Consider the following 25100-nt stretch of genomic DNA (forward strand, 5'->3'; position numbering starts at 1 on the left):
TGCGTATCAGAAAGTCTGTTTGAATGCTTGTAACTGTGATTTTATTTTCCATGTGGCATGGGTGTTCTCTCATTATATTGAGAGAGAAAAAAAATAAAAATGAGTCAAAACACTTAGGACTTCCTGGAAACTCATTTTATTTCCATATGTATGGCACATACATAAAGCTTTATGTTCATTCCAAATGTGACTGTCATGTCTATTTCACCATAGCTGATAGGATATGATAAACAATAGCATATGTAAATTCCTACCAAAAATATATATCTGAAGGGATTCTGTCTTTTACTACCTTGCAAAATATCTTTTTTAGACATTCTTTCAGCTGCCTGGCAAGCATGTGAGGCAGCAAGAGACCTGACATTCCTGTGGTTGGCTTGAGTTTTATGTTACTTATTACTCAGGGATGTGCTAATATCTCCTTTACAAAAGAGCAACAGCAGAAAAATTAGAATTCTGCTTCCCACATGAAATATGCAAAACAAATATGTCAGTGGGCCATAACGCCTGTGAGATTAAGAACCCAGAAAGCTTGGTTGACTAAACTGAAAAAGTGCCCAGTTCTCTGGTGGTTTCCTCCATGGCATTGGACAAACAGATAATTCCTCATCTGACATAGTATATTTAATGCAACATTAGATACTTTCTCCATAACTTTTTATTAGAGTTATGTCCGTATAAGGGAATGTATTAATAATCGAAGAAAATAACATGGTGATTCAGAGCAGGCCTCCCAGGCCATCAGGAAAGGGGCGAGGAATGAATTTTTCACAGAAACTTTTCAAGTTTACTCTCACCTGTGTGTTGATTAGTCTTTACTATCCAATGAGTAAAATACACCATCAGAGTTGTCTGTGAAAACAATGAAAACTGTTTTGTGTTAAATAGTACAACTAAAGTATTGACCATCTTAAAGATAAAAACAAGTTGTTCTGTTTCTTAAGTAGGCAAAAGATCTGCTTCCTTTTGAGGTCATATGATATACGAAAAAAAATACTGAGCAAAGATTGTTTTTCCTTGTCACATTGGCCTACAATACCATGAAAAGGTTGGGAGCACATGTTTAGAGTCCACCAGACTAGGGTTCAAGTCCTGTCTTTCCTACTTAATCAATTTGTAACTTTAAAAACTTTCTTAACCTCGTTGAACATCGGTTTTCAATATCACAAAATGGAGATTTTCCTCTGGTCTTTATCCACAGGCTTGTTACAAATATTAAAGGAGGTAAACCACCTAACAGCATCTGACATGTAGGAAGGGCTCCTTATAGTGGAGTGCCTTCTTGGACAATCTGTTATCCTACTGATTTAAACAGCTCTGTTATACTTGCCGTTCTAGAACCATGTTTTCCTGCAGACAGAGAGTTGGTGATTGCACTCTCAGACATCACTTAGCCTTTGGTTTCCATGTGGCCCACAGCTGGAGCCAGGGAGGGAGGGGACAGGAGTCAGTGCTCAGCAGCACATGAGCTGCCAGTTCACACTAGAGCTGCACTTTCTGTGCTCAGCCATCTGACCTGCCGGAAGAGGCCCAGCAGCCTCCTGTCTCTTCAGCGTAATCCCTATGGAGAGTCTGTATACACAACCCACTTTCATTTTGCCTCCACATGGCGATTGTTGTCCTTTTCGAAGGCTTTGTGTTTTCTTTCTTACCAGGTCCTTTTCATGTTAAACTTGGGCAAGACCTACCTACACAGCAGGCATGCTCACTCTTCCTGAGACATATCCATCTCTTGTTTCTACCCAGCATGGTAAAAGATGGTTGTTTTGTGAAACAAACAGGCCAGGCCCAAGTCAGGGCTAACAGGATGTGTTAGCCCTCAGGGGTGAAAGAAAAGGAACAGTCCCACATGAGGTGCTCTCTCACCCAATTACTCCACTGGAAATGGTCAAGAAGAGCAAAGAAAATCTGAACAAAAGAAATAAAGTGAGATTTTTCTGGTTTTGATCAGAGACGATTTTGCCTCAGAAACAAAACGGCATGGTATTTTAAAGATAAAATTCACTTGGACACTATAATCAAGTAGCATAAATGTACTTATGATATGAAACTGAAATTAGAAGTTCCATTCTCAAAACTGAGTGATCCCAAAGGGCTTCTGATGACTGGTAGTTAACTAAAACATGATGATTTTAGCTTGCCACTGAATAACATGTATCACAGACATGCAGAAGGGAAAAAGGGAGAGGGCACCTCTGATTCCGGTTAGGAATGGAACTTGGAAAGAACAAATGGAGAGTGCAGAAAGGGAAATCTAAAGGCAAAATCATGGAGTGAGTTAAAACAAACATATCTCAAGTAAGAAATGGCCGTTCCCTGAACTCAGAGTTCTTTGGGAGCTTCTTCCCCAGGATTGAAGTCTCAAGGTTATTTCTTGCCTGCTCCTTTTCCTCTCTTTAGATGTGTATGGACAGGCACTCAGTTAGAAATTGCCACGCCTGGCAGTTTCTTAGGCTATATGTTCCTCTCACGGTACAGCTTAACCTTTGGCTGTTTGGCTTGTAATTTTCTTTTCCCAGTATACTTCTTCTGCCTATGGTCATATTTGAATGCTATATAATAAGCTGCATTAGTCAAGATTGCCTAGGGTTTTCCATTTAAACAGATTTTGAACTCAAATATGTTTCTATTAGAGTCATCTTTATGTACTCTAGCACACATTCCTTAAAACATTTAACTTTTTAAGAAAAAAAAATAACTTGATTGTGATGGTGGTTTCAAAACTAATAAAACTGTACACTAAGAAGGGTGAAATTTACGTAAATTACACCTCCATTTTTTGAAAGCCTTTTAAAAAGTAAGCGTTGCCACATTATCTGCTATAGACAAGTAGAACAAGTAGAGAATCTTGTACCAAAACTGAGAACATCATGACCCCCAGATTTCTAAGCCCAATAAGCTACTAATTAGCTGTGGGATCTTATGCATGCAGTTTCGTCTCCAGGAACTCAGTTTTATCATCTGCAAAATGAGGGGTTTGTTCAGATTAGCATTTCTGAAAGGATGTTTGGCAAAATACTAATTCTTCAGAATATTTTTTAGTTAATTTTTTAAACTATTATTATTTTTAATAGAGATGGGATCTCACTCTGTTATCCAGGCTGGTCTGGAACTCCTGTACTCAAGAGATTCTCCTGCCTCAGCCTCCCAAACTGCTGGGGTTACAGGCGTGAGTCACCATGCCCAGCCACGTTTGTAGTTTTTATGTAAGGCAAAAAAAAAAAAAGGTTCTTTCATCAAATATTTTAAAGAATGGTTACATCAGCAAAATGAAGTAGATTCATTAAGTGCAGGACTTGTCACAGCTTTTTCACCACGTGAAAATGCATATACCGTTTCCCTAGCTGATCCAATCGCTATAGCCTTTATCTACTCCATCCCACTCAGGCTTCAGCATCTGTGGGTTTGATGTATAAACTTTGGGAAACACTTCAGTAATCCTTCTTGAGGATTATCTCCCACAAAATGTTCCTCCCGCAAAACGTTTCTCAGGTATCAACTTTATTTGCACTTAAATTCACACATATGAGCAGAACAAAGTTATTAAGTGGTTATTCTGAGTGATTTGCCATTTTGTTAGAGTCTGAATATAATTGGGAGACATGTTTACTTCATATTGCATGTGTAGACACAGATGTGGCAGCGTGTTAACTGTATAAGCACGTTTCAGATTTGCTCCAGCATCTTTTGAGTAGAGTGTATGCAGAAAGCACGCCGGGGCTAACAGAAGTGAGAGATAGCAATAGAAGTGTGGCAAGATTCAAACAAAATTCTATTAGAAAATAAAAACAATGGTGAACCTGAAAAGTGCTTGAACTCTGTTACAAACTCACATCAACCGTTTTCTTTTTTCTCTCCAACAGACGTAACAGCCAAGTTACAGTATAAAAAGCGGCCTCATTTTTAGCCCCATTCTGGGAGCCCATATAATAAGTACTGGGGTGTAAAGTTGGGAAGAGGGGATCTTTTTGCATTGAATGAACTATAATCAGCAGCCCAGCTTTGTGCAGTCATGTCTCCAAGGAGAAGCTCATCTGAACTTTTCCAAAGTTTCGTTGGTATATATCAAATTATTTATATGCTGTCAAAAATTGGCTGAAACCCAGCTATCCACAGCTATCCACAATTCCTAGAAAATTCAGCATATGATGTTTCTGGAGCATTTTTCTGCCTTTCTGCAAGGAACTTATCTGGTTATATTAATGATTATGGGCCTCTTTTACCATTCTTTTGCAACAAAATCCTTCTGGACAACACAAATATTGAAAATGTAAATATAGTCACATATAATAAATGACAACTTTTACAATAGCTTGACTATATGCTGCATTTGATGAATCCCAGCAGTCTTCTCTCTTTCCTAGTTATATTTATTAGCAGTGTTTTTCTTATGTAACCATAAATAATACTCTATTAAGCAATTTCTAACACATATTTAATAAGTTAAATACAAATAAAGATCTTAGTAATTAAATTAATGGCATGATTTTCTTGGAAAGAAGTTGAACACATGCATTAAGGAAAATTCAGAGTCTTCAAAGTTGTAGAAAATAAACTTATGGTACACACACGTGGAATCAGAAGAATAACAGCAATTTGTAGCCCCTCCAAGGCAAAATTTCGGGAGTGGCCTCACTAGCCTTTTACCTAAAACTGATGACTTTAGGTGTCTCCTCTATCACAATACTGCAGCTACTTAGGTTTCATTTAAACCTAAATAGAAAAAAGGAAAACACAGCAAATATTTTTCTCCTTTATATTAGAGCAGTGTTTAACCATCAGCAAAGTGAACAACTGGTCTTTAACAATAGGCTGCTTCCTTCTACTGAAACCTCTACTTATACTACTATACTCCAATTATCCTGCAGGTAAGTAAAGTGGATACATTAGGGTCACTAATAAACACCTATAAATATCTTGAGTTGATTTCACTGAACTTTGATTTAGTAAATTATAGGCTCACCTTCAGCACCTGAGCTGCACCTTTAACATTCTGTGTTCTGCCTTGTCCCAAATGCTCCTGGAAATGCCTAGGTAAAAATCACACCCATAATTGCAATATTTCTATGTTGTGTTTAATGTCATTAACATGGAATCAGATATAGATGATTAAATCCATTTGCAGCTAATATAGATATTAATTCTTGACTTAAAGGTCAAAAATAAAAATCTCATGTGATAAAATTGTATTGGTCTTTAGATTTTTATTTTTTTTAATTGTATTCAGTTCAAATACTTACAGAAGCACTTAAAAATAATATATTTGAATTTCTGAGAGAAAATAACTATCAGCTATGTCTAGTTATCTTGTTTCTATTTTGTGGAGAAAAATGAGGAAGACGGAAAATATTATTTCAGTTTCCTGGTAACATACTTAACGACACCACAAGAGATTTAAAACACTTATTGAATTGAAAGGATATCAGTGAATACATAACAATTTGATAATTAATATCTATAAACCCCATCAGTCCAAGGTTGCCAAAATTAAAGTACAGAGTAAAAAATGTCAAGAAGCTCCAGAACAAAATGACACTGGGCCTTCTTTCCTGGTGCTGCAGAATAACAGACTGAATATGTCCCAGGCACAAAGAATTTCACTGTCCAGTGAATCTTCTACCAGCCATTTCTTTCAAATGCCAGCAAATTCTTCGCAGAGAGGAACACACCAGCCATTTTCTGTGTCCTTGGGACACAGCAAGAAGGATCTGTTCAAGGTGGTGACCTAGATTTGGGGAGCAAGAGAAACAAACACTGATCCCTGTATTTTTAGGAAAAAAATCATCTTTATTCTTCCTAAATTGTTGCCTCCAATTCCTACATTACTATTTCAAGTTAAGATTGGAAGACTGTTGTATTAGTCTGTTCTCACACTGCTAATAAAGACATACCCCAAACTAGGTAATTTAGAAAGAAAAGAGGTTTAATTGATTCAGTTCTATGTGGTTGGGGAGGCCTCATGATCATAGCTGAAGGCAAATAAAGAGCAAAGTCACATCTTGCATGGCAGCAGGCCAGAGAGCTTATATAGGGAAGCTCCCTTTTAGAAAGCTGTCAGATCTTGTGAGACTTATTCTGTCACAAGAACAGCATGGGAAAGACCTGACCCCATGATTCAATTACTCCCGCTGGGTCCCTCCTACAACACATGGGAATTATGAGAACTACAATTCAAGATGAGATTTGGGTAGGGACACAGCCAAACCATATTAACTGTTAAAATGCAAATATTTAGGTGAGCAATACCCTTTACACTACCATGGCAAACAGATTTGATCCCATATGACATCTCTGATAAAGTGACAGAAGCGGTCTGTAATGTGCTAAAAAGGTCCTAAGCACCCCATCCCCAGCCAAGCTCAATAGAAAAGAATACTCTTTTTGATTAGCAATGTCCACTGTGAGCACAAGAGAATACACTTGCAACATATAAGTTACATATTTCCTGACTCTGTTGTTTTTCCTTGTCTAGCATCTACTCATGGAGAGTAGATGCTTCTGCCAATATCAAGCTTTGGGTATCCACCTCTTCCCTAATTTGCATTCCACCATTTGCATTCCAAATTGTTTGTATCTCTGTTTTTACACATTCAAAATTTAGCTCAGTTTGATTAAGCAAGAAATGTGTCAATAATCATAGATGTACCCTCCTAGGAACCATGTAGGTGGGCTAATTTGTTGGTGCAGAGGAGGGAGATTTGCTCTAGATTCAGCCTTATAATAAGTGAATTAAAGAAAAAGCCTTAGGAGCTCCAGTAGTGCAGTTGGTTAGCACACAATACTTGTATGAAGATAGAACCTTAAAAAATTGCACTGAACATTCATATGACTTGTGAGAACATCTGGCAATTACAGAGCATTTTGCCAAGACTTAATAAAATAAATAAGGAGAATAAAGATCAGAATATATTTCAACCTAGTACAGTCTTGTTCAATATATTTTTTAATTGGTCAAGAATTATACAACAAAACCTTATGAGATAATCTGTAGCAGCAATTCTTTTCCTCAAAAATTAAAGAAGCTATTTAAAGAAAAGGGCTATCTGCCATACCAACTTTCTAACACTGCCCTACCTAGCTTCTTCAGTAAGGGGATACCTATTGTATTTAATGTACTCTAAAAATACATTTACTACCATGTTTATTGTTTTACCATGACCATTTATTTTTTATTTATTCAGTTTTTTTGAGATACAGTCTGCTCTGTCTACTAGGCCGGACTACAGTGGCACAATCACAGCTCAAAGCAGCCTCAAATTCCTGTGCTCACATGATCTTCTGGCCTCAGCCTCCTGCGCAGCCAGGACTGCAGATGGATACCACCATACTCAGCTAATTTTGTTTTTAATTTTTTGTAGACTAGGGCCTCGCTTTGTAGTCCAGGCTCATCTCAACATCCTGGCTTCACTCAATCCTCCTACTGTGGCCTCCCAAAGTGCTGGGATTATAGGCATGAGCCACTGCACCCCGCCCTAACCACATTTCATGAGCATTTGATCTTGCTATCCATGATACTTTTGAAGAAGTAAGCCCAGAGTTTGTCAAAAGGGTGTTATATTTTCCATAACACAATTTTTAAGCCTTCTTTAACAGAGCCACTCTGGGGATCTATGGTTTCAAAGAGAAGTTCAAAGTTTCTCTCTGTTTCATTGCCCTGTATTTTCCCTTATGATACATCACAATCTATATTTATTTTGCTATTTGTTTCCTTGTTTGTCTATGTCAGACAGGCTGTATGAGGGCAGGCACCTTGTCTGTCTTTTTCACTATATGTCTCCAACACAAAGCAGAGTGCCTGCAACAATAATTATGTGTGAAAACAATGCTTAATAAATGAATCTATGAATCAATGAAATAATCCATAAATGAAACTGATGGTGAAACAACAGAGTGGAGGTGCTTTATTTTATAAGCAGCCCTGTTCATAAATTCATAAGAGTTCAGAAGTGGAAAGCTCATAAGTAGAGGTGCTACTGTACTCCTTCCTGCTTCTCTTGGACTCTGGATCAATATCTGCCTCAGGTAGATTCCTATGTAGCACCCACTTCCAATGGATTCCTTCTGTCTCTGGAATAAGGTACTAAAGCCAAAGTAGGTTTTCATGCCTCTCTTCGCCCTGACCCTGCCTTGGACCCTTTATTCCAGTAAAGCACGTTATGGTACATTTTCCTCTCACCGTCTTGCAATTCAGTCTATACAAAAGTTTGGACCTTTCTATGCTTTGCCAAGACACACTTTTTATACCGTTCATAACATCTGGCCCACAGTTTCTAATAGCCCGCAAATGCCGTGACATAAGCAACAGCTAATTTCATATTATGCAAGGCTTTAGTTACATTAGAAAATGAGGTAATGTATATGAAAGTGTTTTGTGAACTATAAAATCCCATACAAATGAGAGAGACAATGATCATGATCGTCACTATCACTGTTGTTGCCTTAATAAAGACAGAAAACTCTTTGAAAAGCCTTTTCACATTCTGCCTTTTTGGCTTTTAAGAAATATCGAACTAGGTGCTTCCAGAGAATAAATTGTTTCTTGGTATTAAAACAGAAATTTTAATAAGATTGCATTAACTCTTCCAAGCACTGTTACATTACAGAGGAACACAAACAAAACCAGTTCCTGTTGACCCAGTTCCACTATTTATCTAAAATGTGAGGAGCAGATATTTCTTAATAGTTTGCGTTTTCTCTTTTTTTTTCTTCAACTTTTATTTTAAGTTCAGGGGTACATGTGCAGGATGTGCAGGTTTGTTACATAGGTGAATGTGTGCCATGGTGGTTTGCTGCACAGATCAACCCATCACCTAGGAATTAAGCTAAGCGTCCATTAGTTATTCTTCCTAATGCTCTCCCCCCTCCTGCCCCTCAACCCTGACAGGCTCCAGTGTGTTTTGTTCCCCCCACAGTGGAAGCTTTGAAACATACTTTCATTTCCTATACAGAGGATGAACCTGATTCCCCACTTTACACGAGCTACCTTCTTAGAAAGGAGACCCACTAGGCCAGTCAGCCCAGCAGTATCTCAGATCACATCAGACTCATTGTAAGAGAGGTAGAAGTTGCCTAAACACTATAATTTGAAGCACATCAAAAAGGTCCCCACATGGCTCTGCCTAGAGGTCTAGCCCTGGGGATTGAATATGTTAAATAATAACCCTAATATCCTGGAGCACTCTCAGCTACCAAACAAAAGCCATGAGAAGCAAATGAGAGTACAAAAGTGGATGCATACACTCATGCTTCTTTGGGACACAAATGTTCCCAGAAAGTATTGAATTGCATCCTAGTAAGAGAGCTAGCCACAGAAAGGATCATATAAGCAAATTCCTATTTTCCAGTTTTGACCTTTACTGACTGTTAAAGAATATTCAGCTCTCTCACACTACCTTGAGCAATATTACCATTTCCTGTTTATTCAGATAAAAGAAAATGCATACCAAGAGCCCCTGACAGCTGTAACTTACTAAATGATACCATGTGAGCCTAAATAAGTTAATATAGATTTTACATGTATAATGTACTTTTGTGAAAGACTGTACTTACAGAAATAATCTAGCTCATCAGTTTTTGGAAGAGGCAAAGCAGTTTCAGGGCTTATTTTTGCAACATCACATTCTCTCCTACCTTTCCTCCAGTCATGAGAAGTCAGAGGGGAAAATAATGAAACCGGTCTCTGGTCATAGGCATCTGAAGAACTTCATTACTATTATTTGCAAAGATTTGACACTGACTTGAGGTTTCACTGATGATTGGCATTTATAAAGAAGCCTTTGCATAGCATTCAGCAGGCTGTTAAAAACATGTATAATTTAGCTTTGGTAGTTTCAATAAAGTAGACGTTAGGTTCTGTCAATGACCTTCATGAACTTCTAGGAGAACATAGTCTTACGGTGAGAAGGTGAAAAACAAAGACTATATTTTCCTACTTAGGAGGTAATTACACTTCAGTTTATGTAGTTCTGATGTTCGTGGGAGATCTTTATAATTTACCCCTGTGTAGGCTCTCACTGTGAAGACTTTTTTTTTCCCTTGAGAGAGCTGGTTGTTGTTTTTTAAAAAACTAGCGTCCTTGCAAATTGGATAAGCGTTGCATTACGGTGGTTTGCAATCCATTGATAGACTTACGTATTTGAACCTTAGGAATAGCACTTGAAAGAAAGATTACAAATCCCCTGAACCTGCAAGCATTCAGTTTCCAAAAATACCTATTTCCAAGGCATGAAAGCACTGGATTTTGAAAGCCCTGGTAAATCCAAGCAAAGTAAAATGTACCTCTGCTCAAATGAGTTCAGTGGTGGTTGGGCCTTTAAGATGACGAGGTTTTTTGAAGCTTTCTACAGATAGCCAAGGAAACTCATCCTTCATTCAACATCACAGGGTTCCTCTGCCATCATGGTAATTATACATGTTGCCAAATCAATTAAGATTGCACAAGGAAAGATGATTATTCATTGTAGCAATTTCACTTTATAGTCAGTGGTAAATTCTGTGAGAAAACTTCATCCAGCAACTTTCCTATCCTTCTGGAAGGCGGGCCTTGGTGGTCAGCCAGAAACATGCAAAACTATCAGTATAATTCATGCTGCTTACGGCTAAAAAAAAAAAAAAGAGGCATTTCCAAAGCCAGGGCAAATTAGCCTTTGGCATTGGAACTCTTGATTATTTATCCACTCGGGCACATCTATACAATGAGAAACAACTGTCTTGAAAGGCAATAAAATGTTGCATACAGTTCCCAGGGGCCTGTCTGCCTGATGAAGCATTTAATCAACCAAGCCACAGAACCACTTGTGTTCTATATATCTAGCTAGGGAGGTAGTCAGTGAAACTCATTAAACAGTGCTCAGAAGGAACTATCCAGCCCAGGGCTTGATTTTCTCCACAGGCACCCAGGCAAAGTCCCAAAAGTCCATCTTCCAGCTATTGCTGAGTGTTACCAAACTCCAGCTCCACTTTCTCAGAGAACTCAGGTCAGGAAGGTGTTTGTTTTTTCAAGCTCTTCCTGAACTCCCAGGCTGTGGTCAGCATCTCATGCTCTCATTTTTCATGCCTTTGTTTTCTTTCCCCAGTAATAATGCAGTCTACTCGAGTGGGGACAACGGCATTCTTCTGCCACAGCATCTAAAATGATGTTTGGATAGATCGTTGAGTCTTGAAAAGTACGTTTTCATTGCACTGGGCTGCATGGTTTCTTCTGAACACTGTTTAATGGGTTTCACTGACTACCTCCCCTAGCTAGATACACAGAATTCAAATGGTTCTGTGGCCTGGTTGACTAAATGGGTTTGTATTTCATCGTACTACTAGTGGCTCCTCACCTAAACAAAATTTCCATTTGCAAATGGAAATATTCTTCTCACTTACGTAAACACTGCTTTCCCTTTCTTTTGATTGAGAACCTTCCTTCAGCTCAAACTTTTTCCATCTCCTCTGTATACACGATGCTTCTGGATTCTGAAGTCTTGTAAGTCAAGATTTTAATGCTTAAAATTTTTTCAGTGTACCATCTTTCATAGACACAGAGTAACCATGCATCAGCACAAAAGCACAAGTACTCATTTACATAATGGTGCTTTGTATATAAGAATGAAAGGGAAGGCCGCGTGCAGTGGCTCAAAGCTATAATCCCAGTACTTATGGGGCTGAGGTGGAAGGATTGCTTGAGGCCGGGAGTTCAAGATCAGCCTGGGCAACATAGCAAGTACCTATCTCTACAAAAAAAAAAAAAAAATAGAATAAAAAGGAAAAGATTTTTTGGAACTCAAACTGTTCATCCATTGAAGAGTCTCTGTACAAATTATCTGATCTCCATATTGTCAGGAAGCACACAGAACTTTCTTTTATGTATTTGAGTATTACATATGCATTTATTTGGAGAAAATTCACAGGCTTTGCAATGAGTTCTAATACCAATTCCCAGGACTTTTCACTCTGGAACTGTTAATGACCCATTTGGTCATTTTAGGTGTGCCATTAGGTGCACTAATATACCCTTGAGATAATCCCAGATCTACTGCTTATTAGTTGCATGATTGGCCACATTATTTAACTCATCGCTTCAGTTTCCAAATCTGTGAAATAGAAATAGCAATAGCAATCACTATAGGTTATCGTGAGGATTAAATGAGTTGCGACATGTAAGGCATGTAGAGCCTGGCACTTAGTATGAACTCATCAAATATTAGCTTTTTTTTTTTTCTTCCAGATCTGGGTACATTCTCATGTGTCCCTCATAAATTTTGTTTCTTTCCAGCTGAGAGTAGTGGAAGGATGCCACTTCTTTTTTTTTTTTTTTTTTTTTGAGACAGAGTTTCACTCTTGTTACCCAGGCTGGAGTGCAATGGCGCGATCTCGGCTCACCACAAAGGATGCCACTTCTTAATTCAGGGTTCTTAGTGATAAGTCTTTGGCCTTTTGTTAATGTACTTGTTCAAAATTCAGGCTTCAAGTGATGATGCTGTATTTCCATCAGCTCCACATAGACTGAGAGATTCCTAACGACAGGAACTCGATCCTAAACTTGTTTCTATGGCCCACCATGTCTAACGCAGTGTCTCACATGGAGTAAGAGCTCCCTATTTATTTTTGTTGATTTTTTTTTCTGTTCCTTCCTCTCTGGTTACCCAAGGCTAATTACGGCAGCATTCCACACTCTTTCTCCTCTTCCATACCACGTGTAATTTGATCTAATAGAGGTTACGAAGCCTGTAAGGCATACAACAAAGGACATATCAGTCACTAAATACGTATGTGATCCTTACCAGAACTCTTATTGTTTAGATAGAAGAAAGAGCAGATCAGTTTTTGGACAGATTTGTGTCCTGGGTTATTGGTGGGCTACTTGTGGGTTACTTATGTGCTGGCAAGCTGATAAAATTGAAATAAAAAAATTGGACAAGCATTCCAGGGAAGCTAACAAAAAAATTCTTGATTTTGAACAACTTGGCTACATTATTCAGAAAAGATAGTTCATAAAGGTGTGTTCAATGGGAAACACTCTACTATAAGAAGATAACCCATGAAAACGTTTAATTCACTGAGCCAGACTTCCTTCCATGTAGTCTTATGTGATTCCATTACAAAACACTTTTTTCTTACCTGCTTATTGCCGTCTTCGAATGCAAATTTAATAGTAAATTGGCTTTATTCTCTTCAGAAGGTACTCCTAACTACTGCTAGAATATGCAGCCACAGAGGAAAAGCCCTGTAGAGGAATTTCACTCCAGCAGAAGGAAGCAACCCCCTCATTACCAGATTGTTGTTTTCATTAATTCTGTGGAAAGTCCCTTCTCTTGTTCAGTCCTCTGCTTCTCCATTTGGCTTAATCTCCAACTGTAGTTTTCAGAGCCTTATGATGATTATTAATGTTATTGACTGCTATTTCAGACAGCCTAGGTTCAAGTCTTCATGAGTGAAACTTAGCCTTTCTAATCCATCTGCTTACGAAGGTCCCTCATGGATTCTTTTTCTTTAAGTTGTGACTTGGCACTTTCGTTTGGTCTGATTTGTTCTGTGACCTACGTACAAGCCATGTTTTTTTAGTTGGAAACGGGCTTTTTGTTGGTGATCACTTACACATGTTGCTGTTTTCCCTTTGTTTCTCTGCCTACTCCATTCTAAAATCCCACACATGATATGGTGAATTCAAATGTTTTTTTGAACCAGGTGAGAATTGAACTTTAGACTTATGTTTTTTAATGGACAGGTTTTTTCCAGCGGAGGTTTTCAAGCTGTTTTCTTTTGAATTTTGCTCTTTTAAAATCCAGATGCTGTTTAAAATTAGTAGAAGGCATTTGAACTGTTTTTTGTTTTTTATGACTGTTTATGTTTTTTATGACTAAAAAAACATAAACTGTTAGTATTCAGTGACTTACATTAGAGATGATGGCTCCTTATGTTGGCCAGGATGGTCTCGAACTCTTCATCTCAGGTAATCCACCCACCTCGGCCTCCCAAAGTGCTGGGATTATAGGGGTGAGACACTGTGCCCGGCCACTTGGTGACTTTTAAATGAAAAGAATTTGTACCACAAGAAGTTTATGCTATTGTAGAACATTACTTAGTGAGGATATCTGAAATAAAGAAATCTCTTTCCATTCAAATTGGCTTGAATATAAGAGAAGAACAGATATAGATATTTCAGGCCAGTTACAGTGGTAGCTGCCAACGTGGTCTAGAAGATCTTTGTATTAGTCCATTTTCATGCTGCTGATAAAGACATACCTGAGACCGGACAATTTACAAAGGAAAGAGGCTGAATAGACTTACAGCTCCACGTGGCTGAGGAAGCCTCACAATCATGGTGGAAGGTGAAAGGCACGTCTCACATGGCGGCAGACAAGAGAAGAGGGCTTGTGCAGGAAAATTCCCATTTTTAAAACCATCAGATCGGGAGACCTATTCATTATCATGAGAACAGCACAGGGACGACCCAGCCCCATAATTCAGTTACCTCCCACCAGGTCCCTGTGTGGGACTAAGGTAGAGATAATTGCAGAAAACAGAGACTTCTTAGTTTCCTGAGCCTAGGAGAAACAAGCGGAAGAGGGTCTTGAAGTTCTTTCTTTCCCATCCTGTAAACCATCTATTTTCCACCAGAATCTATAAAAGGGGCTAAAAGTCTAGCATTAAATGTTGAATTGAATTTTTAGTCTCAGTAAGAGTAAAAAGCCTTTCAAATCTCCTGGAAGTAACACAAAGTGATACCCCTCCCCCACCCCTCACCTCCACAAACAGCAGTGTTAACCTCTCTGTGCCTCATTTCCCTCATCTTTAAAGGCACAGCTCCTCATGACTTCCCACATACATAAACAAAAATGGCTAAACATGCCCTGATTGTCTCACAAACTATACAGCTTTGAATTGTCATCACAGGCTATTTCTATACAGCTAAAGTGAAATGGAGAATGGAAGCTAATGTGGAGAACTGCCATCTCATGCTCAGTTTTACTCTTGCAACGTTCAGAGAATGACTATTTTTTGAAAACCTATTTATGTGTCCTGGAACCAGGGCCTGGATAAATAAATTTTTTAAAATAGATGTAATATAGGTGATACTTAGGAGCTCATTTGCTTCAAACTTCTACTGCCTCAAATCCACTGAAACAACTTGTGTTAAGATTAATAGTATCCTCCTAATCCTCATACCCAGTGGACACTTGCATTTATTATCTTCATTGACTTCTCTGGACCATATGGCATTGTGCAAATGTGGGTCACTTTCTCAAGGTTGAAACTCTTTTTCTTTTTTCCTTTGCCAAGGTATTGTAGAAGAGACCAGGGTACAGATTCTGGAATCAGATAAATTTAATTCCAACCCTACCACCTTCTAGCTGGTAGTCTTAGTCAACTTTCTTGAACTTTCTGTGCCTCGGTGTCCTATCTTAAAAATGAAGATAATAGAACTTATCGTATAAGGTTGTTGTATTAGATGATTTACCTTATGCACAATGTTTAAACAGAGCTCTCCCACATAAATGGCATCCAGTAAATATTAGCTTAATTATTCATAACACCAGTTTCCTTCCTTATTCTGATCATTGTCTCACGGTCTCCTTCATTGGTACTGATTCCTCTGTCTAGCCTGTGAAATCAGTGTCCTTGTCTCTTCTTGCTGTACATAATCACCTTCGATGATCTCATTTACCTTAAACCTTCACATACAATCATTAGGTAAAAGCTTCTTAAATCTCAGTGTCCAGCTAGACCTCTCTCTTGAGCGCTGAGCTCTCTCTCCAACTCTTCAATGCACAATTCCCCCTTAGTTGCACCATCAATGCCTCATATTTAATATGTCCAAAGAGGAATGCATCATCAACCCGTTTCCTGGAACTTCAACCACTAGAGATGATGGCATGCCCATCAAAGCAATGTGGTAGGGAAATCAAGGTGTGGGTGTTCAGTGAATGCTGAGTGTTCTCCATCTCAGTTCCAGCAAAGGGTGGCTGTGGAAAGGCAAAGAGATTTCATTCTGAGTCGGTAGAATTAGCTTAGATTTTTACAAAACTTGCTTATAATTCTGGATTCCGTTCTGTAGTAAATAGTTATTGGAAATTTATGATAGAACAATTTCTAAAAATGATTGTCACATGTTTCTAGCTCTCATGTCCAGACGCTACAAACTTTACTGACATCAGGGATGATCTCCAGTCTCTTCCTTTGTATTCTATGTATCTCTGTCAAGAACAAAATGTCTGTTGCTCTCAGTTACTCTATGAGTAGCCACACAAGGTCAAATATGTGAATATGAATCTTTCCCACAATAGAAACACAAAAACCGGCTGACTTGGCTTCATGCCTCTTCTGAAATCTTCACTGCAATCAAGTAATCCATTTCTAGTTACAAGACATCAGGCTAGTCTGATAGCTATTGTTTCATGGCTAGTTATGCTGTGCCGTTTTAACTTACACACGGGAGTGTATTTTTCAGATTTTGTGAATTACAGTAGTGGTTTACTATTAGTCATCTCAATAGATAATAGGGTCCCATTTCTTCTATCAATATATTCATCTAGAAAAAGTCTTGAGGCCAGGATCCAAAGTGTGTGCTTACCGGTGATAATTTAAGTCATCCTAGAGAGTTGGCAGTAATGCCTTACAACTCATAGGAAATGGCCTCAAGGCATCTTTGCTTTGTCATCTAGTAAGAAAATGTAACACAAGTCATAGAAAGTGTCCTGCCCCGAACCATAACCCTAGCACAGAGTACGTTAGCACCAGGCAAAAGATTATAACCACGCCTGAGTAGGAGTAATGACAGGCACGTTCACAGTAAGGAAGAGTGATTTCCGACTGTTACGTGCCTAACACACAGAATTTACTGAGGAGGAATACTGATATTCACACCACTTCATCTAACAACTATTATTTTAGCAACTACTATATACCAGACACTCTTCTATATACCAGGAGTATACCAATAACGTACAGACCGAAGTCCCCATGCTCATGGAACTCATACCGTATTGCACTGAGAAAGGTTTGAGACATGGGAGAAAGTTGGGATGGAGATTTTTGCTTCGTTGTTTTATTGAGACCAAGTTCCTTGATTATACATCTATGCTCTAGTATTTTTAAAAAAGAGAAAAAAAAGTAAAAACAGACGCCACACACACACACACACACACACACACACACACAAATACACATAAATATATACCTATCTAAGTATATATTCATGCATAATCATATATATAATTAACAACACCATTCCCCTCACCCCACATGTATTTCTATGAGAAAGAAGGTATTCATTCTCTCAGATGGTTTCACAGTTGAAAAGCAAAGCAGATGGCTCTTCTAGAGGAGGCAGCTTGCTTGCTAAAATGTCATGGATATACAGAAATAAAACCGAAAATGAAATGAAAGGCAAGAAAATATTCTCATTTAAATAATGAACTATCCGATGTTTCCTTAGAGCCACGCAGCTCAGATAATGAAAAGAAACACTCCCAGACCCTTTGTTCTGCCTTTACAACAAAACTCAAACCACATGTCTGTCATGAAACGAGCCACTCTGGATAATATTTTGAAGAATAATCATTGTTTGATAGAACCACTTGTAAAACCCAGAAGGTACCCCAGAGAAGCTGGCGCTCATAGTAAACTATCCAAGGGATCATTTGTGGCAACAAATGATAACGCTGAATATTGCACTTGAACTTTAAAGCAATTGCTCACACACAAAAGAAAACTAATGGCTGAGCTCTCGCTCCACCCAAGCTTCCTGTCACTGTTCATTTTTCAGTTTCTCCATGGTTGAAGGAAGCCCTTGGGACTCATGGCAGCAGATAGCTCAACACTATGCCTGCAGAGCTTTTGTAATTATTATTATGTTAAACACATAGTTTGGTTGCTTTGTTCTGTGACTATATGTGCTTATTTCAGCCTCATAATAGTTGCCAGATTCGGCTGTGTGATTTGTATCCTGCAATAAAATGCACCGGCCACAAGTTTGCCTTTCTGCACCCACGTTTCCATTAGCACTGTGCAAACCAACAATGCCCATCATTGTCTCTCGGGAGCTTTGTGTAAACCTGAAGTGACAAAGGGGAGTAACTTCAGACAAATCAACAGGATGTAATTACAGGTAAGGAGTTTGGCTTTACTCCCTCTAAAGGTCTTTGAGGCCCGGGATAAATTTTGACTCAACATCAATTGGACTGGTTTTAAGAACAGTTGTTTACCTAAATCTATTACATCCAGATTTCACATGAGCCAAGAGACCCACCTGCAAAGCCTGACCAAAGTTTGCTGTTTTTCCAACTACCTCCTGGGACAGGAAGAATCCCCAGGAAAAGATTAAGTAAAAGATATTGGAGACGTGACCTCCAGCACTGTCAGCATGGACTAGAACCAAGTTGTTAAGGCCCCTGGGATCTCCATGATGTGAAAGAGGAGTCAACCATTGCATAAACCCCTCTGATTGCCGCCCACCCTGGGCTCGCTTCTCCTTAAACTTATTCTGAGAACAAAACAATTTGCCTGCTGCATGGAAACAAATCACCCCAGGTCTGAACAAACAAAGCAGACACTTCTTTTAAGGAGGAGAAGTTCAGAGACTCTAAAAGCACTGTGAGTTAGAAAGGGGAGAGGTTTAAAAAATTGATAGAATTGTTTTCCCTTAAGAGTTATTTAACTGAATAGTGAGAAGCCAATCGTTAGGATTTGAAAACAATTCAGAAGCTATAGAAATCCTTTGACTGTAACCTCCCTACCCAGGCCTTGGTCTCATGAGAAAGAAAACTCTCTTCTCTTAGAGCCCTAGCACATAATGCCTCCACTAAAGTTCCCAGTAAGGGCAGATGAATGAGTCAACAGGAGGTAGCCAGCAGTGCTTTGTAGTTTGACAAATCCTGGCTTTCAAACTCAGACCTCTTTCCTATATAGTGGAGAAATCAGATAATACATTGAAAAGGTGATCATCATTAATATTATCAAGGAGATGTAGACAGACATTGGGTGCCTCTGGTGCAATATCCTAAGAAGGACATGACCTCACCTAAGTAGTTGTCCAACAGAACACACACAAACTAAATCTAATCATGAAGAAACATCAGGAAAAAATCAGGAACATTTTATTTAAAAGCTAGAAGCATTTTTTTGTTTCTTTCCTAATGTTTTTAATTTTTAATTATACTTTAAGTTCTGGGGTACATGTGCAGAACGTTCAGGTTTGTTACATAGGTACATGTGTGCCATGGTGATATGCTGCACCCATCCACCCATCATCTACAATAGGTATTTCTCTTAATGCTATCCTTCCCTACCCTCCCACCCCACAACAGGCCCTGGTGTGTGATGTTTCTCTCCCTATGTCCATGTGTTCTCATTGTTCAACTCCCACTTAGGAGTAAGAACATGTGGTGTTTTGTTTTCTGTTCTTGTGTTAGTTTGCTGAGAATAACGATTTCCAGCTTTATCCATGTACCTGCAGAAGACATGAACTCATCCTTTTTCATGGCTGCATAGTATTCCATGGTGTATATATGCCACATTTTCTTTATCCAGTCTATCATTGATGGGCATTTGGGTTGGTTCCAAGTCTTTGTTATTGTGAACAGTGCCACAATAAACATACCTGTACATTTATCTTTATAGTAGAATGATTTATAATCCTTTGGGTGTATACTCAGTAATGGGATTGCTGGGTCAAATGGTATTTCTGGTTCTAGATCCTTGAGGAATTGCTACACTGTCTTCCACAATGGTTGAACTAATTTATACTCCCACCAACAGTGTAAAGGCATTCCTATTTCTCTACATCTTCCCCAGCATCTATTGTTTCCTGACTTTTTAATGGTTGCCATTCTAACTGGCATGAGATGGTATCTCAATGTGGATTTGATTTGCATTTCTCTAATGACAAGTGATGATCTTTTTTTCATATGTTTGTTGGCTGTATAAATATATGTCTTCTTTGGAGAAGTGTCTGTTTATATCCTTCTCCCACTTTTGATGGGGTTGTTCGTTTTTTTCTTGTAAATTTGTTTAAGTTCTTTATAGATTCTAGATATTAGCCCTTTGTCAAGTGGATAGACTGTAAAATATTCTCCCATTCTGTAGGTTGCCTTTGCACTCTGATGATCATTTCTTTTGCTGTGCAGAAGCTCTTTAGTTTAATTAGATTCCATTTGTCTATTTTGACTTTTGTTGCCATTACTTTCTATGTTTTAGTCATGAAGTCTTTGCCCATGCCTATGTCCTGAATGGTATTGCCTAGGTTTTCTTCTAGGGTTTTTATAGTTTTAGGTCTTACGTTTAAGTATTTAATCCATCTGAAGTTAATTTTTGTATAAGGTATAAGGAAGGGATCCAGTTTCAGCTTTCTGCATATGGCTAACCAGTTTTTCCAACACCATTTATTGAATAGGGAATCCTTTCCCCATTGCTTGTTTTTGTCAGGTTTGTCAAAGATCAGATGGTTGTAGAGTGTGGCATTATTTCTGAGGCCTCTGTTCTGCCCCATTGGTCTACATATCTGTTTTGGTACCAGTACGATGCTATTTTGGTTACAGTAGCCTTGTAGTATAGTTTGAAGTTAGGTAGTGTGATGCCTCCAGCTTTGTTTTTTGCTTAGGATTGTCTTGTCTATGCAGGCTCTTTTTTGGTTCCCTATGAAATGTAAAGTAGTTCTTTCCACTTCTGTGAAGAAAGTCAATGATATCCTGATGGGGATTGCATTGAATCTATAAATTGCTTTGGGCAGTAGGAAAATTTTCAAATACTGATTATTCCTATCCATGAGCATGGAATGTTTTTCCATTTGTTTGTGTCCTCTCTTATTTCCTTGAGCAGTGGTTTGCAGTTCTCCTTGAAGAGGGCCTTCACATCCCTTGTAAGTTGTATTCCTAGGTATTTTACTCTCTTTGCAGCAATTGTGAATGGAAGTTCACTCATAATTTGGCTCTCTGTTTGCCTATTATTGGTGTATAGCAATGCTTGTGATTTTGGCACATTGATTTTGTATCCTGAGACTTTGTTGAAGTTGCTTATCAGCTTAAGGCGATTTTAGGCTGAGACAATGGGGTTTTCTAAATATACAATTATGTCATCTGCAAACAGAGACAAAATTTGACCTCCTCTTTTTCTAATTGAATACCCTTTATTTATTTCTGTTGCCTGACTTCCCTGGCCAGAAATGCTATGTGGAATAGGAGTGGTAAGAGAGGGCATCTTTGTCTTGTGCCAGTTTTCAAAGGAAATGCTTCCAGTTTTTGCCCATTCCGTATTACATTCGCTGTGGGTTTGTCATAAATAGTTCTTATTATTTTTGAGATACACTCCATCAGCACTTAGTTTATTGAGAGTTTTTAGCATGAAGGGCTGTTGAATTGTGTTGAAGGCCTTTTCTTCATCTATTGAGATAATTGTGTGTTTTTTGCCATTGGTTCTGTTTATGTGATGCATTACGTTTATTGATTTGCGTATGTTGAACCAGCCTTTCATCCCAGGGATGAAGCCAACTTGATCGTGGTAGATAAGCTTTTTGATGTGCTGCTGGATTCGGTTTGCCAGTGTTTATTGAGGATTTTCACATCAATGTTCATCAGGGATATTGGCCTGAAATTGTCTTTTTTTGTTGTGTCTCTGCCAGGTTCTGGTATCAGGATGATGCTGACCTCATAAAATGAGCTAGGGAGGATTACCTTATTTTTATTATTTGGAATAGTTTCAGAAGGAATGGTACCAGCCCCTCTTTGTACCTCTGGTAGAATTTGGTTGTGAATCTGTCTGGTCTTGGACTTTTTTTGGTTGGTAGGCTGTTAAGCGTTGCCTCAATTTCAGAACTTGTTATTGGTCTATTCAGGGATTCGACTTCTTTCTGGTTCAGTCTTGAGAGGAGCTGGAAATTCTCGCTGCCAGCACACTAGTCTGAGTTGACCTGGGATGATCAAGCTTGGTGAGGGAAGTGGCATCCACCATTGCTGAGGCTTGAGTTGGTGGTTTTCCCATCACAGTGTAAACAAAGCTGCCAGGAAGTTTGAACTGGGTGGAGCCCACCGCAGCTCAGCAAGGCCTCTGTAGCCACACTGCCTGTCTAGATCCCACCTCACTGGGCAGGGCATATCTGAAAAAAATGCAGCAATCCTAGTCAGGGACTTATAGATAAAACTGCCATCTCCTTGGGACAGAACACCTGGGGGAAGGGGTGACTGTCAGCACAGCTTCAGCAGACTTAAACATCTCTACCTGACAGACAGCTCTGAAGGAAGCAGCAGATCTCCCAGCACAATGTGAGAGCTAATAAGGAATAGTCTGCCTCCTCTAGTGGGTCCCTGTCCCCTGCATATCCAGACTAGGAGATACCTCCCAGTAAGAGCCGACAGACACTTCATACAGGAGAACTCTGGAAGGCATCTGGTGGGTGCCACTCTGGGACAAAGCTTCCAGAGGAAGGAACAGGCAGCAATCTTTGCTGTTCTGTAGCCTCCACTGGTGATACCCAGGCAAACAGGGTCAGGAGTGGACCTCCAGCAAACTTCAGCAGACCGGCAGCAGAGGGGACTGACTGTTAGAAGGAATACTAACAAACAGACAGGAATAGTATCAACATCAACAAAAAGGAGGTCCACTAGGAGACCCCATCTGAAGGTCACCAATATCAAAGACCAAAGGTAGATAAATCCACAAAAATGGAAGAAACCAGTGCAAAAAGCTGAAAATTTCAAAACCAGAGTGCCTCTTCTCCCACAAAGGATCTTTCCTTGCTAGGAAGGGAGCAAAACTGGACAGAGAATGAGTTTGATGAATTGACAGAAGTAGGCTTCAGAAGGTGAGTAATAACGAACTCCTCTGAGCTAAAAGAGCATGTTCTTACCCAATGCAAGGAAGATAAGACCTTTGAAAAAACATTAGACAAATTGATAACTAGAATAACCAATTTAGAGAAGAACATAAATGACCTGATGGAGCTGAAAAACGCAGCATGAGAACTTCGTGAAACTTACACAAGTATAAATAGCTGAATCAGTCAAGTGGAAGAAAGGATATCAGAGGTTGAAGATCAACTCAATGAAATAAAGCAAGAAGAGAAGAGTAGAGAAAAAAGAGTGAAAAGAAATGATCAAAGCCTCCAAGAAATAAGGGACTGTGTCAAAAGACCAAATCTACGTTTGATTTGGTGTACCTGAAGGGATGGGGAGAATGGAACCATGCCAGAAAACACTCTTCAGAATATTTTCCAGGAAAACTTCCTCAACCTAGCAAGGCAGGCTAGTGTTCAAATTCAGGAAATATAGAGAACACCACAATGATACTCCTCAAGAAGAGCAACCCCAAGACACATAATTGTCAAATTCACCAAGGTTGAAATGAAGGAAAAAAATGTTAAGGGCAGCTAGAGAGAAAGGTTGGGTTACCCACAAAGGGAAGTGCATCAAACTAACAGAAGATCTCTCAGCAGAACCCCTACAGGCTGGAAGAGAGTGGAGGCCAATAGTCAACATTCATAAAGAAAAGAATTTTCAACCCAGAATTTCATATCCAGCCAAACTACTCTTCATAAGTGAAGGACAAATAAAATCCTTTACAGACAAGCAAATGCTGAGAGATTTTTGTCACCACCATGCCGACCTTACAAGAGCTCCTGAAGGAAGCACTAAACATGGAAAGGAACAACCAGTACCAGCCACTGCAAAAACATACCAAAGTGTAAAAAACACATGTAACAACCACTACCAGCCACTGTAAAAACATACCAAAGTGTAAAGGCCATTGATGCTATAAAGAACTGCATCAACTAATGGGCAAGATAACCATTAGTTGATGCAGTTCAAGCTAACATCCTCAAAAAAAAAAAAAAAAGATACCAAACTGGGAAAAGTTGAGCCCCACTGCTTTAAAAGTTCTTAAACTGGGAATGATCATTGCCCCCTTAAACCCTCTTCATCCTGGCATGTGATCCTACGGGAATCATTTGGGCTACTTTATTCTCATGAGGCTGCTCTGTGGCCTGTCCACCTTATGCTAGAGCTTGTCTTAAATAAAATACCGAGGAAAGGAAGAGATGGTAGCTTGAAGGAGAGATTTTCCCTTAAAAGGCTCTGCTGCCGCATCCTTCCTGCTCAGCTTCCACCCAGACCACTGGTCTGGCTCACGGAACAGCCTGTCTTCTCATTAGATGTTATAAAGACAATGTACCATTCCTTTATACACAAAAGTGAAAAGCAAATTCAAGAAATTAGTTTGCATTCACATTTCTTGGGTACTTTAAATCACTTGACAATGGGAATAGAATATTAGTGATCTGGTATTTGTTATAATTACACCTACTGTTGCATGTTATTTCTTCTTCCATGGGACATATGGCAACTTTCCAGAAACCTTTGTACTGTTATTATACTGTAATATTCTTCAGCACAGAGGGAAAGAGTATTTTTTAATTTTTTCCCTTTCCTTTGAAATTACTTCCCATGCCTTTCATGGACCTTGGTAATGTTCCAAAACTTTTCTAATCAATGTAACATTGTAAGTTGTCAGAACGGGTTTTCTTTGCTAGAATTTATATGACACTATAGATTTAATATCTGTTCTACATAAATCCTTTTATTTTCCTGTTTCTTGGGAGTCTTTTTTTTTCAGACCTATTGAATTATCTCCAATTTTGAAGGCTTTATTAAAGTAGCTCTAGAGTTCCATTTCCAGAAACACCGAACAGCAAAATCTTTTTGACAATTTGCTATCGTGTTACTGAGAGTTAGAGACTCACTCCATTCACAAAGTGTCTAGAAAAAGGGTATTAGACATTGGAGGAGGATGAACTACTTTGATCAAACTGGTTAGTACATTCAGTCATATAACTAGTGAATTCTGGTAGCAGGCTTGATGATTGGGGAACTGTTTTTTGTTCTTTTAGTATATTGAGTGGCTGTCTTAATGAATTTCTGAAAACACTGGGGTTTTGTTTGGTTGTTTGTTTTTTGTTACTGTCTCATTGTAGTCCATAACCATAAAAATAACCTCTTATTGAACATAAAAATAAAGTTTAAAATTGAACAATAATAGCAACTCAATATTAAAGCAAATTTAAAATGGAAAAAAAAATCTAGTCTGATATATGCCAAACAAAATATTCCTCTTTTTTTTTTTTTTTT

General features: G+C 38.7%; 2 long non-coding RNA genes across 2 annotated transcripts; both read right to left on the bottom strand.

The window, feature by feature from the left end:
- Positions 1 to 5189: 5189 nt before the first annotated feature.
- Positions 5190 to 11693, bottom strand: LOC119468151. The gene is made up of 2 exons (XR_005196791.1): positions 10279 to 11693; positions 5190 to 5725 (listed from the first exon to the last, which is right to left on the bottom strand). It is a non-coding gene; the product is annotated as an uncharacterized LOC119468151 (long non-coding RNA).
- Positions 11694 to 12205: 512 nt separating this feature from the next.
- Positions 12206 to 12736, bottom strand: LOC108288316. The gene is made up of 2 exons (XR_001818668.2): positions 12382 to 12736; positions 12206 to 12282 (listed from the first exon to the last, which is right to left on the bottom strand). It is a non-coding gene; the product is annotated as an uncharacterized LOC108288316 (long non-coding RNA).
- Positions 12737 to 25100: the final 12364 nt, after the last annotated feature.

This window comes from Cebus imitator, unplaced genomic scaffold (genome assembly GCF_001604975.1).
Source record: "Cebus imitator isolate Cc_AM_T3 unplaced genomic scaffold, Cebus_imitator-1.0 Scaffold16, whole genome shotgun sequence".
NCBI classification, from domain to species: Eukaryota; Metazoa; Chordata; class Mammalia; order Primates; family Cebidae; genus Cebus; species Cebus imitator.